The following is a 13,969-nucleotide window of genomic DNA, read 5'->3' as shown; positions in this document are numbered from 1 at the left end:
ACAAAAGTATGCCACACAGTCAAAAGAAAAAGAGTAAGATGATAAACAAATGCATGGCATTTTGTAAAAATAATATGTAAAACCCATAAAAAAATTATAGGTCTACAAATTCTGTGACTTGCTCATCCCTCTTTTCACTTAGAGTAATTGGAATGTAGACATGGCAACGACACAAAGAAGACATTCGGATTTCATCTAAAAATGCATTCATGGTTGAGCATCAGAGGGGAAAAAACAGATCAAAACATTTTAACGGCTTCTCAAGATCGATCCAAGGCCGAATATGTTGCGGTTTAAAGGCTATGAGGCTCGGTCGCATTTAAGAAAATACAGCTCAACCTTGACTCGCTGTTGCAAATGCAAAACTACAAGCACGGATTGACTACCTGTCTGGGGGACAAGTCCGAGGTTTGATTAACCTATCTAACACTCAACCTTGTTGACGGGATGAGCGCTACATGCGAGTCAAGGGCATTTCCAAGATGAAGTACAGCAGTGAAGCGAGATTGTTCAACAGCCGCGCTAAAAATCAGAGCCTGGATAGCTCAGTCGGTAGAGCATCAGACTTTTAATCTGAGGGTCCAGGGTTCAAGTCCCTGTTCAGGCGTTGCATTTTCTAGGTAGAAGCAATTCATTATGAAATTAGAAGTGCTTTATAGTCATGTGCACTGTGGGGAGACACGTTACCCATACAGTGAAATTTACTTTGCTGTTCACGCCAATATTGTAAAATAAATAAATGACGTACCAACTTAAGTAAAATAAAACAAAGCTAATTTACAAGTCGACTGAAGTGAAGACTTAAGGCAGTGTTCATTCCAATAGAACTCATACTTCTGTTTAGGTCCTGGAATCATTGGTCGATTTTCAGTGTCCGATACAATGTCATTCACAATATCAGCAATTCAGTATTAGTTTCAATGTCACTCAGTGTGTCTATAATGGTATGAAGAGCCAAATTTTACCCAGAATGCATTTTTTTTTCTTTTTTTTTTTTTTTGCTACTACTGAATTGCCTCTTTTGGCTGCTGAACTAATGCAGCATTGAAAGACTTCAACTTGTTGGAAACACTATCCAATCCTTTTATATAACTTATCTATGTATTACAATGCAATAGCTCAAGAACAAAAATCAGATGCCGTACATCATGGGAAGTAGCTAATTCCCATGACAGGGAATGAGTATCGATAACAGCCTTATTTTTACATACTCGGTACTCACTCTGGCATTCAATACCCTGAATGGCAGTTGATACCAATGACTGATAGCATTTATATAAATTAAATGTATCCATTTAAACCTCTCATATTTCTCTTATGATAATGTTTTACTTCATATACAGTATATGTAGGTTTATGATGATTGTCTTTAGAGGTGTGCCCAAATACTCTGATACACACATAAGAATCAAAATCCAAATTTCCTACGATTCTTACGATACTGATTAAGGACAGTAAGAAACCGCTCATCGATTACGCTGTCATTTTATGATACGGCACAACTCTCCAGCATCAGCAATAGCCAAATATGATGTGGTGCATTCAAATGCAGTCAAACAATTCCAATTCAGAAAGAAAAAACACAAATCTATTTAGGAAACATTAATAACTGAAAGTATATAAACAATGTGGGCTTTCTGTCAATCAATAAAAGCTGACATGTATCAAGAAGAATGATGTGGGTGAAATTACTTTGATTTTTACTTAATTACAATAAATGGTCCATCTAGTTACTTATGTTTACAGTACCAAATCAAATAACAAGGCTTCAGTCTTCCATTCTAGCGGTTGGTCTGTCAATTATTCTAAATAATAGCAGTTGTGGTCTCTGTTTTTCTAGAAAAAGACATTTTTTTTAAAATTAAAAACTTAATAATTATATTGTTTGGAATCTAAAAGCAATTCTGAAACGAATGGTGAGATAGTCAAAGATTTCTACCACTAAAACCTAGGCTACTTCTTGCTAACATTGTATGCTGCGTTGCATTAGCCTAACAGACTTTTTTTGTTTTTGTTATACCTTTGTTTTACAGTATCTGGACATGACAGAAACAGCTTGAATAAAGAATGCTCTGCCTCTTGTTTGCAATCTGAACTTCACACAGACACTCTTATATGAGTACTAAAAAAAACATACATCACAGTACTGCTGTACTTTCAAAGTACCGATGCACCCTGCAAAGAAAGCCTAATCTAATAATAAAGCTAATCTAATCATCTGATTTGAGGATGCTGTGTCCCTATCTACATAAATGTATAGTTTTTCAACAGTAAATATAATTTGCGTAAAAGCCAAGGGTTAATATATGCGACAAGTCTGATGAGCCAAATTTGTTGTGTCTCTTTATCAGTGAGGCTATTCAAACATATGGGATGCTATAAAAGACTTATGATTCACCCTGATTAATTCCACTGTATTGCACATAATATTTGTCATTTCTTCCGCACAACACATTTATGATTATTTTACCTTTGGGCAAGTTCAACTGGGCACCAGATGTAAAGTACTTAAATGTGTCTTTTTTTATGGCTACAGACTTATTTCCTCAAGCACAGTCAAAACACTCAAATATTGTGTTATGCTAAGCAGTGCTGTTTTCCCAACAAGCTGTGCTTCATAAGCAAGCCTGCAGAACAGGGTCTGGACAGGGTCTCTCTGTCAGAGTCCAACCAGGTCCTGCTCTCGCTTGCTGTCACCAGGTCACCGCGGGCCCCTGAAAACTCAGCTGGTCCCCTTTGACACAACAAACAAAATATGAAGCCAAACTGGACGAAAAATGACGAGTTTCATGGGCCTCTCCTTTGTCACTTGTTCTGTTTCGCCATCCTTCTTGAAAACGGTGCGTGCTGCTACAGCAGCTAACGAAAAAATCGAAAAGAAAAATATATCATGACCTGATGAGGAATACCTTTTTTTTTCTGCATTTCAAATAGATCTTTCAGCACATTTGCTAGGAAATTCAAACCATATGAGGTGGAGAAGGTGTAATCATCAATTCTGTAAATGACCCAATCACTTTCACACTTCTCATAATCAGTGCTAAATGTCCTTTCCTCTGAAAGCCCACTCGGCTCTAATTTGATATAGATGTTAAGAGTTTAGCAAAGGAAATTTGGTTACGCTTTACATTAACTATAACCTGATGTGTGCACAGGGGAAGGATTAAGGGCGCGGAGTTCGATTTCAAGAAGAAGTAAGGGAATGAATTCTCCAGGTTGAGCGCATATTTGAATTTCAACAGCACATCAAGGGAATGAGTGGCTGGGCTGCAAAGGCGTACGGGGTTAAAGCAAGCGAAAACATGCAAAGCAATTCAAACCTCTAGCTCCCCGCAGCTGAGGCCTTTGACAGCGCAGGTTCAAGGTAGGATCACGACAATGCCTCAGGCAGGGTGCATGGACCACAATATCTGTTGCACAACCTCAAGCTCTTTGAGTGAACATGAAAAGTAAACACTACCGAAGTATACGCCGCAATAGTCGTCACTTTGCTGCAGCCTCCCTCTTCATGTAAACTCACAACTATTAGAATAGCCTTTCCTGACACTCCTTGTGTCTTAATACCAGGGCCCGACCGATTGATTGATCGATTATGGCCCTTCAGACATCGGCCAAACATAATCAGCCAAATGCCCAATATTTTTAAGATTTTTAAATGTTGTCCTTAATGTATGCTAACCGCTACTTTCAATATTTACCATGCATAAATCCATTCCACAAATTTGCGTCCTTAAATTTATAGAATGAAATTTGCTGATGAACCCATTCTGTGACCTGCCGTTTAAAACAAAGCAAATCTTAATTTTCACAAGCAATGTTTAGGTGAGCAATGCAAGGAAGTTGTCTATAGAATAGACCTGGATTATCATTACTTGACTTACAATTTATAGTCACAGAATGTTCAAAAAAAAAAGTCATAAAATACAATATACAATTCTTCGAAAATCACAATGTTCTATCACTTTGGATCAATTGGCAGAACAGTCCTGCGGGCCACTTGTGTGATCCTTGTGGGCTACCTGGTGCTGCGGGCGCCATGCTGGTATAAAATATGACTTCATGAACATGATCATGTACTGTACATGATTTCACGTTGAGTTGTAATCTCTTGATGCACCAAAGATCTACCAATGGAGCATATACAGACTGTACAGTATGTTGCGTGGACTCACTGTCAATTCTCAAACTCAAAACGTGAATCTGGTGCCAGTCGACAGTGTTTAGGTTCCTGGCAGTTGTCGCGAATTTTCACATACCCTAGTGACTATAGTTCAACAAGCAATTGAGTTGTGAAAAAAAAAAGATGGGATACAATCACTGTTAGAAAAATGATAGTTAGTATTGGCATTAATATTAATGTATATGGCTGTGCATCATTAAAAATAGTATAAAAAGTTAAGCGTGCCTATGAAGAGAAGTGACAAAAATTGTTCCAACGCTAACGTGTGCGCATGCTTGTGAGTGCCACACAGCGGCCAATAAAAAGGGGAATGAGGAAGCAGCGCGAGTAAATGTTGATGAAGTTCAGTACGTAAACAAACAAGCATGCAAATGAACGTTTGGCGAACCCCAAAAATGATCTTGTTCATTTTTTCTCATCGAACACTTGGTTGACTGAAGAATTATTGTGACAGGCCTGGTGACAGGCAGACCAATTAAATGCTCTTACACTTGATGTCAGAAGGTACATACCAACTTGCGTATCTGCTTGTTGAGACATTTTTGTCTGATAGTGTGCCAAGATTTTTGCAAAGTAAAATATCCGCTTTGGGTAATTAAAGGTTCGGAAAAACTGCTTTAAATGATGTTTGTTTATGACTGACGAGCAAAACTCTTGACAGCACCGTGACTGATTTCATAGATTGAAGTCACGATTAGGAGAGGATGGTTTCACCTTGAGCACATGTAACAACCATCAGGAAAGAAATGGAATGGAAATGCAGGTCATATTTCATGTGCAGCTGGTTAATCAACAAGCTTGATTCCAAATATGGTAAGAATTAGGTCCGCATTAAGCGCGTAAGCATAGCAAGCTACATAAGTGGCATTTTTAATTCTGGACAGAATTCCCAAAACTAAGAGTTGAAAGTGCATGGGTGTAAATTAATTACAAAGTTAATAAAACTACAATGATCTACAGTATTACTTTCTGCTGTAAAACATCAAAATATTACTTTAAAAAAAGGGGTAGATGTTGCACTCCTACAGTAAGTAGTGCAAAGTATTACAAATTGTGTTGGTCAGAAATGGCCTTATCTGTATGGGATTTTTTTAAAAGCAACATTTGGGGTACATTCTTCTATCCACCACATCTTGTGTTTCTGTTTAAGTCCTGCCTGCCCTCGTGATTTGACTAAAACATCATGGCCCATCTTCTCAGTCACTCTTCATGCAATCATTTTTCCATTTACATGAATTTGTGAAGCACTGCACTTTAAATTGTCGTCGCTTACACTCGGTGTATACAAACGTTGATCATTACACATAACAACAAGATTCTAAACTATACTAAAAGTACAAAGTTTACCTTTTTACATAGTGCAAATCAGTGGTTCTTTTTTTCTCTCAATGGTTTACCCCAATTGTGAATATTTATCAGTCAATTCACAGGTAATTCACCAGCGCAAAGCATTTTTGGATGAAAAAAGTCTTGTCTGTCGGAATATTGCATCGCTTATAATGTGCATCCATATAAAACTTGACAAATTAAAGGCAGACACCATAAAAACACTACTAAAAGCATTAAATTATAGTTGTTGATGCCTGCAGAAACACCCCAGTATCTTCACAGACCCCAAGTGGTATTCATACCCCTAATATACAGCCGCTGATGTAAATTGTATAATTATTATCATTATGGTTTATTGGTGTAGGGCCTGATTTTGACTAAAAAATGTGACTTTAAATACTGAATTCATTTGTCACTATAAAATTGTAAATATGTAAATGTATATGTAAATAATGCAAATATGTTAGACAAAAATATGCCTATTAAAATAATTACATTTTGTAGTGACATGTTTTTTCACTGTTGCCTTGTATATGTCTATGCGTTAAAGTAGTAATACATAAAGTATTACATTAATCTAAATAACACAGGTGCTTAACCGAATAAAAGAGCTATTTAGTTAATGTTTTAACTGACGTGTCACTATATTGAATTAGCTGCGACAAATCCGGACACACTTGAACAGAGAAAGGAAAAATTAGTTCTCACCAATCCTAATTATGATAATAAACAATGGACGCGTTTCAGGGCAGATTTAGCCATAATAATAAAATTTATGCAAAGCTTTCATGCTATGTCTCTTTAAATGTAACTTGTTTTATTGGAGTATACATGTATGCAACGTCGTCCATATGCAGCACCGCTAAATGTAAGGAGTGCTGAATAAATAATGGTATCATCAAGCTTAAAGCTTTTATATGAGGCGTTTGATTACTATAAATAATTAAAGGGGACACACTGGATAATGGTGAAAGCCTACATAATCATTTATCAATACTCACAGCAGCACGCACTGGACACAAGTGGTTATTGATAGCGTGTCACATAAACATAATGACAGTGGGGGGTAATCAAATGATTGCAGATTGGAGCCTATCGTTGTGTGTGTTTTTAAACCCCGTCAGCACAATCTTGCGCAAAATAAGTCTAAACTCACATATCGAGGAAGCTGCAAAATGAGAAATTATGTGGATGACTTTTTTTTTACATGAACGAGGATGAGTGCTTTTCTTTAAGTCGTTGTGACAGGAAAATACCGAGAAGAGGAAATGTGCAGGCTGTAGGGCTGCAGTGCGCGCACCGAACACCGGCTAAACTGCCTATCCCGAGATGGGACAAGCATGACAATGAAAGCCACGGTGTGAGGAGAAAACTAGACGAGCGAAAGCAACCGGTGCATCCAATATAATAATAAAAATATTGTGCGATTATCTCCACGCACTCAATCGAGAATGCGATAAATTATGTGGACTTCAAACTTAAGTAGTGACATGTCACAGGGAGAGCATCGTGACATTTAACCAACCGTAACGTGCATCAACTGGGAAGAAATAATAAACAAGCGTGTCACTAGAACGACAAAAAAAAAAAAAAAAACAAGCTGTTGCATTCAAAAGTAGCGAGCGAGGCGTACGATAGGCGCCGGGCAAAGCTGCACGGACGCATGCAGCCTCCGCTTGCGAGGATTTAAACTTACCAAACAAGTGTAGAAAACGCGAAGCAGCCTCTCAGAAGAAACCACGTTGGACTGAGAAAAGATTACAATACGATCTATTTAGAGAAGCATAACGTCACCCCGGGGTGACGTCACGTGGGATTCCTGAAGTTCTAAATCATTGCGGTCCGCTTGGAGGCGGCGCGAACTGGGCGGAGTTTGCAAGTGCACACACTAAGAGGATGGACCGGGAGGTGGACTGCATGGGGCCGGGGTGGGTGTGGTGCAAAACTGGAGCCTCTGTCAGGCAAATTAAGTATACTGCAAATAGCGGCACTGGAACTGGACGAAACTTTCCGCTCACAAAACTGTCACCCCACATTGTGTGCGCACTCCAAAAACTACAATGGTGAAAGTCAACAATCAATAGTAACTGGCTGCAACAGCTAACTCGGTGCTGGGTCCTGGCCTGCAGGGACGTAGCCAGAAATTTTTCGGGGGCGTGGCCTGATTCATAGAACACCTCAGTGAAGGGTGACTATGTCTGCATGTATCATTCTTTATTATACTATCAACATAAAATCCAGAAGGTATGGCGGTGGCCAGAGAGTGAACAAATTATTTATTTAACCTCAAAAGGTTGGATTAATTGAATCACTCTTAAAAACAGGAGAGTAAAAAAAAACATCTCAAATGTGGTCAAAAAATGGGCCAGCCCAACTTTTTCATAATTCATTTGACCCAAAATGTCAAATAATACCACAAAAATAGTTGTTTGTAACAAACTACTAAATTGTGTGAGTTTGTCCAAAACAACAGATTTTTGTGTTGCTTTGTGATTATTTTGTAACCTAATTAGCCGAATCTTTAAAATGGCAATGTGGAGAATTAAGCATTTTTAGTTGTGAACTAAAAAGGAATTCATATTAAAATAATAGAATACATTTCAATCATGTGGGAAAAGTATGTTCCATCACACTAACGTACTTTTTTTTTTATAGTCATAGGTGTCACAATTATAATTAAAATGGCTAAGTACATGAGTCACGCTGTACCTAACAGGAGCCTGACATGTTTCACTGGCATCTTTTTGCTATGCATATCCAAAGAAGAACTTCACAAATTTAAAAATCGTTGTACAGTATTCTCTTAGATCAGAAGTAGATGGCACTAAAGTCTACATTGTCAGTTTGACATCAGTATGCACTCAACAATTGGGTCAAAAAAAAACCCAGAACAAAAAAACAAAATAAATTCAAAAGGAACTGGCCAAACTTTTAGAGGTTATTTATTAATTCCACAAAGAGGGGCCAAATGGGTAAACCGGCAACTGACCCAATTTGGGGGGGGCTCTTGTGTCAAACCCAAATTGGGTTGAAAAGAGACCAATCCAAGTTTTTTTTTTTTTTTTTTTTTTTTAAACTACAAAGTTGGATCAAATGAATTACCCACAAAATAACCCAAATTTGGTGGGTCATTTGGGTCAAACATAAGCCAAATATGGTCAAAAAAGGGAGTGGCACAATTTTAGTGTAAATAATTTAACCCAAACTAAACTCAAAGTTGTTTTGTGGATTATTCATTCTGTTTACAACTTGGGTTGTTTTGTTTGTCATTGATTTGACCTAACTCAAAATGTTTTTTTGACCTATAGGTCTTTTTATGACCCATTTCAGCCCAATTGTTTTATAATGCCATTTTTTTAGAGTGTAAAAACTGCTTGTTGGCAAATGCACTGTAGTAGCTGCTTGAAAAGAGTTGCTTGTCTAAAAAGTCAAATACAATTTTATCTTGAATCATAATGTTTAGGCAGTATAGCGAACAAGTAGTTAGAACACAGTTCTGAGGTTTTAAATTTATCTCCTGTGTTATGGTTTCCTTTTTAAATGCGAGTGTTGTAATTAGCAAAACAACAGTGCCTGGAGGAGCCATGACATAGCCGAGCTTTCAGTTCATGTATTCACCTTCCATATTTTGGTCCATACCTGCAACACCCTCTGTAGTCTTTATGGATTAAGCTATGACCCATCTAAAAGTTTTTATGGCCTGTAATAGGAGTCCATTTATGTGTCTCAAGGTACAATCTACGCTAATGCACCCAATAGGGCTAATTATTGGGCTCCAACTGTTTGTAACACTGCCAAATCTGTTAAAGCCAAGTCTCAAGGGTAAAGAAGCAAAAGCAGCAGACCTGAACAGTGTAAAGTCTGATCCGCTATTGTGCATGACTTGAGCAAATCTCCTAAAATCACAATATGTATGAAAGGATTAATTCTGGGCATGCGTTTTGCTTTTTCATTGGCTTTATGCATGCTTTTTGCAATACTCTTTCAGCAAGCTGAACCACTGTCAAGCGCGAGTAGAGCAAGTCTCGCAAGACTTCAGCCCTCAAAACAAAATGTGGAAATTGGTACGGTTGCTGGAAAAATGCCAGTCCACTTTCAATCATTGTCAAGATGCTCTTGATTAGGCACCATACCCCAAATCACCGTGTTTTTTTCCCCTTTCCTGGATTCCTCTTCCTTGTGGCTCAGAGTGTTCATGTGTAGGTTCCACATGTTGATGGAAAAAATATGGGATAAATTAAGTTTTCCCAAAGGTGAAAGTGAAGACTAGATACACACATCCCAATTTTGACATCTTAACAGATTTTTTTTAACGTCAGAGAATCCACACATGATGAGGGAAAATAGCCGCGTGCAGCACACCACCAACATAAAATCAAATTATGAAGAATAAAGAGTAGTTGTGGGAGAAAAAAATGGAAAGAGCAAGGCCAACTGTTAGCTTGTCTAGTTGCTACTTTACAAGAACAAAATCTTCTTTTGTTTTTATTGTGGTGAATGACTTGTGAGACGGAATAAAGAAGAGATGGGCAACTTACATGTTGGCAGAGGACACCATTTTTTATCGGTGGGCCACAAAGGACCACACTGATCCTAAGCAGATGTACGACGACAAAGACGTTTTAGATGTGTGTAAAATGTGTGCTTTTAACATTTCACACACACAAAAAAAACCAGTTGTGCTTTTCCCATGTAGCCAGAACATCTCAACCTATTCCGATCAAATGGCTGTGTTCACTCCCACAACGGCGCAAACGCCCATTTCTAAATGTGCTCATCTGCAAAAATATCAAACGAAATCAAACTCCACCCATGCATAACAACTAATGTTATTTATCTTTGACACAAATGCTCCATTTTAGCAGTCACATACTGTATTTTTGTTATAAAAAAGAATAAGAAATAATCTTGCAGACATTTTCCATCACTCCTTTCCTTTCACATCAACTGGAGTTGTTCAACGACACCGTTTTAATGCGCGCCTTTTTTCAGCACATAAGAAGAGATTTAAAGGACTTTTGAGAACAAGTCATTTATTTAGTCGCTCTATTTGACCTGCTGGTGCCAACTGGCTGTGATTCTGTGAGCCACAGACACTCCTAGGGAAGCCACAGCCCGGCTCCTGGGATTAATGGCTCCTCACACGTTGAGAGATGTTTACCACTTGCCTGCGACCACTCCGCTAAGAGCACTGTCACTGAACAATAACGCAGTCTGAAAAGCCCCCATAACTCAGAGCTCCTCCGCCTGTGTCTTTTAACCAGAGCCTTAATCAACGTTTATGACATCCTTTTGTCTCTTTATTGCCAATATATTACCCAACCAGTCCAAACATTATGTTCTCCGAGAAGCAGACTATTAAGGCTGGAAAGCGCAGATGCAGTTTGGGTCGGTGACCCACACTAAAGCCGATTTGATCTATATTATACTAAACCTTTTATTATTATGCCTTTGTGCAACACTTATGAGGGAGTTCACCTTGGAAGGCATTGAAAGTGTTGCATGGATGGCAAAAGGTGCAGGATCTATAAATGCATTAAAGATCAAAAGTATCTTGTGTGAGTGCTATTGTAGATGATTGGATATTTTTGATTAACTTCAAACTGGGAGGAAAAATGTCAGGGTTGGATCCTTCGGTATATTGCAACATGTCGTATTCTGTGTTTGCAATGAACAAATACACACAAACGGTATAGCCGCAATCGCACTACACGTATCCTTGTTATTCCATTGTGAATAATTGAGAAATTGCACCCCCATTTTATTTTAGTTTCAGTTGTTGCTTTTTAATAATCTCTTGAGGTTGATCATGAGCTGAAGTGAGCAAACATAACTAATAATTATTCGTTATTTTCAACATATGTGAATTGTGAGACACCAACAAAATGTGCCTACGCTTGCTGGTTAGCAATCATGATTAGAACTAGCAATTACCATTTGAAGACAGCAAACGCAAACGACCATTTATTCACACATACATAATGTTATCGGTACTGTATATGACACATGTAATCATATCCACACAGTCATCTACAATAATTTTCTGGGGACGGCGTGGCTCAGTGTGAGAGTGATCATATCCCAAGAAAGTGACTTTGAGTACCTATGCTAAAAAAAGTGCTATACTTCATGAGTGCAAATCCATTTCACAAGCTGTTTGTCTTCTTCTTCGTGGCGAGCAGACTGGGCAGGTTTGATGCTTGACTGCCCCCTATTTGTTAAAGCTTGAACATGTAAAACTCAACCATTAAAGAATGCATGTTATATTCTTGGATAAAACAGCTGTACTATAGCACTTTTTTCACAAGTAATTGAACTAGTAATTTACGGTGCATGATCGTAAAACTGCTCCAATAGAACAACTAATACTACCATCTGCTGCCTTTGCGAGTACCAATATTTTGAAATAAGGCCAGGTATTCACCAAGTACTCATACTTTGTATTTGTACTCGACGATGCCTAATATAAAACAAGAATATGTTAAATTACCATACACCCACTTTCCCTTTTGTAAAAATGCCACAATTAATTCACAGCAGCCTATTTTTTTTCAGTTTGTAGTACAGTATTTATCTTGACTTTCAGTGTATGTAATTACAGCGTAGATGTTGATTTCTTTTTTCGCAGACTTACCTCCATGTGCTGCCATGTCAGTCTAATCTGCCAGAATCGAATCTGCCAGGAGGCTTCATAATCAGCAATGCTGGCAAATGTAAATTCAACTACAGTGTGCTAGTATCCAATTTTCGACTTGCCTCACAGAGGCCCAAAATTAAGTATTTTTCTGTCCTCTGATTGCTTGGTCAGAGCAAAACTGTTACAGCAATGTTTGACTATCATAATATGTCGCTAGTGATATCTACACACAGTTATAATTACTTTTTTGCAGGAAACTCTTTCTTGCTGAAGCAAAAATTATATTCACAGTTAGCAATGTTGAAATGATAATTAAAACACTGCCTGCACAGTTAATAAGGCTGCATTCTGTTGCCATTCTTGTGAACTGTGTGGGTTTAATTCCTAGCCAAGCATTTCCCATCAGCCGTATAAACTGCGCCAAACAAATCATTCGAGTAAGTTGCTGTGGCGCTAAAAGTCACAGCAATAACAACATTATTATTTCCCAAGAGGGGAAATTGTTTAAAAATTAGAGCAACGTGGAAGTTAACCAGCATCATGGATCAGATTGTATTGAGTTTAGAAGCTTGTGCTGTACATACAACAATTTTGGAATTCCAATACACTAAGTATAGTTTTTGATACTGTACATTGGTGAAACACAGTGTCAACATCTTCCTGGACTACTGCCTGTAACAAAGACATCTTTGTGTCATTTTTGAGCCCTTGGAGGGAAAAAAAAAGACTGTAAAATATCCACCAGCAGATTAACAGTTGAGCCTATACAAGCATGACTGCTGAACCTAATTCAACAAAATGTATGAACTGGGAGGATCCCACTAGATAACCCCAGTGACATTCCAACTCTCAAACACTCTAGCCTGTAACATTTACATTAGGTGGCTGGAGAATGTGGCTGCCTGTCTGATGCCTCTGTGGATTTATTAGGGTATAGGATAATGGTTTGTGTGCTTACCTTGTACCCATGGCTCTGTTGACATCTGAATCGGGCTGCTGTTTGTGTTCAGTTCTAAGCCATATAATACCAAGCTGGAAAGGGGAAAAACTGCAAGAACTGCAAGAGGGATATATTTGTAGCATCATTTTAAAAAAGTTTATATTTACAAGGTTCCTAATAGCTATCATGAATTATTTATATTCCCTCTGATTAACACGTTTGGGTTTAGTTGCTTGAATGTGACGCCAATAAAATAGAAATTCTATTCATAAGACAGTATTTTACCTCTATCGCCAAACAAAATACGTTGATACACTGAATGCGATTTATCAATAGCTGCACTTTATTGATTGCCAACAAACTGGCAGTAACTCAGATTATTGTTATTGTCGGTTTTGTGACAGACAATATATTTGACCCTGAGATATTCCCTGATCAAAACCACTAATTGAAGACCTAGTCAAAATATAACAGATCAAATTATTTCTTCATGCCAACAACTATAAAATAAGATACGGCCCACCCTTGTTTAAATAAGCAATTCATTAAATGTTGATTGTTGGAAAACACAAATTACATGACCTCATCCACAATTATAATTTAAACTGAAAAACAATGATCACCTGCTGCATTTTTCATTAGCAGCCTCAATAAATTCATGATACCGAAACAAATTAAAGCTGCATGTACTCATCTATCCCTATACCCCGGGTCGGGGTTGAATTGGATCCCAGGTGTTCTTGGAATTTGGAAGAAAAAAAATACGTACAGTACTGTAAGCACGGGAAGAAATTTAGAACTGTGAGGCAGATGTGCTAACGGTAGTGCAGCCAAAATAAATTGAGACAGCACTTTGTCATCGCTCAGGAGTGCTCCCCAAAGA

The 13,969-nt window shown here is 38.0% G+C and overlaps 1 non-coding gene across 1 annotated transcript; it reads left to right on the top strand.

Moving 5' to 3' along the window:
• Window positions 1-534: 534 nt before the first annotated feature.
• Window positions 535-607, top strand: trnak-uuu (transfer RNA lysine (anticodon UUU)). The gene has a single exon. It is a non-coding gene; the product is annotated as a tRNA-Lys (tRNA).
• The last annotated feature ends 13,362 nt before the right edge of the window (window positions 608-13,969 follow it).

The sequence above is a fragment of the Hippichthys cyanospilos genome, chromosome 3 (genome assembly GCF_059441005.1).
Source record: "Hippichthys cyanospilos isolate Australia breed blue-spotted pipefish chromosome 3, RoL_Hcya_1.0, whole genome shotgun sequence".
In the NCBI taxonomy this organism is placed as follows: Eukaryota; Metazoa; Chordata; class Actinopteri; order Syngnathiformes; family Syngnathidae; genus Hippichthys; species Hippichthys cyanospilos.
Note: the sequence above shows the minus strand (reverse complement) of the source record. Positions and strands in the feature narration are given on the sequence as shown.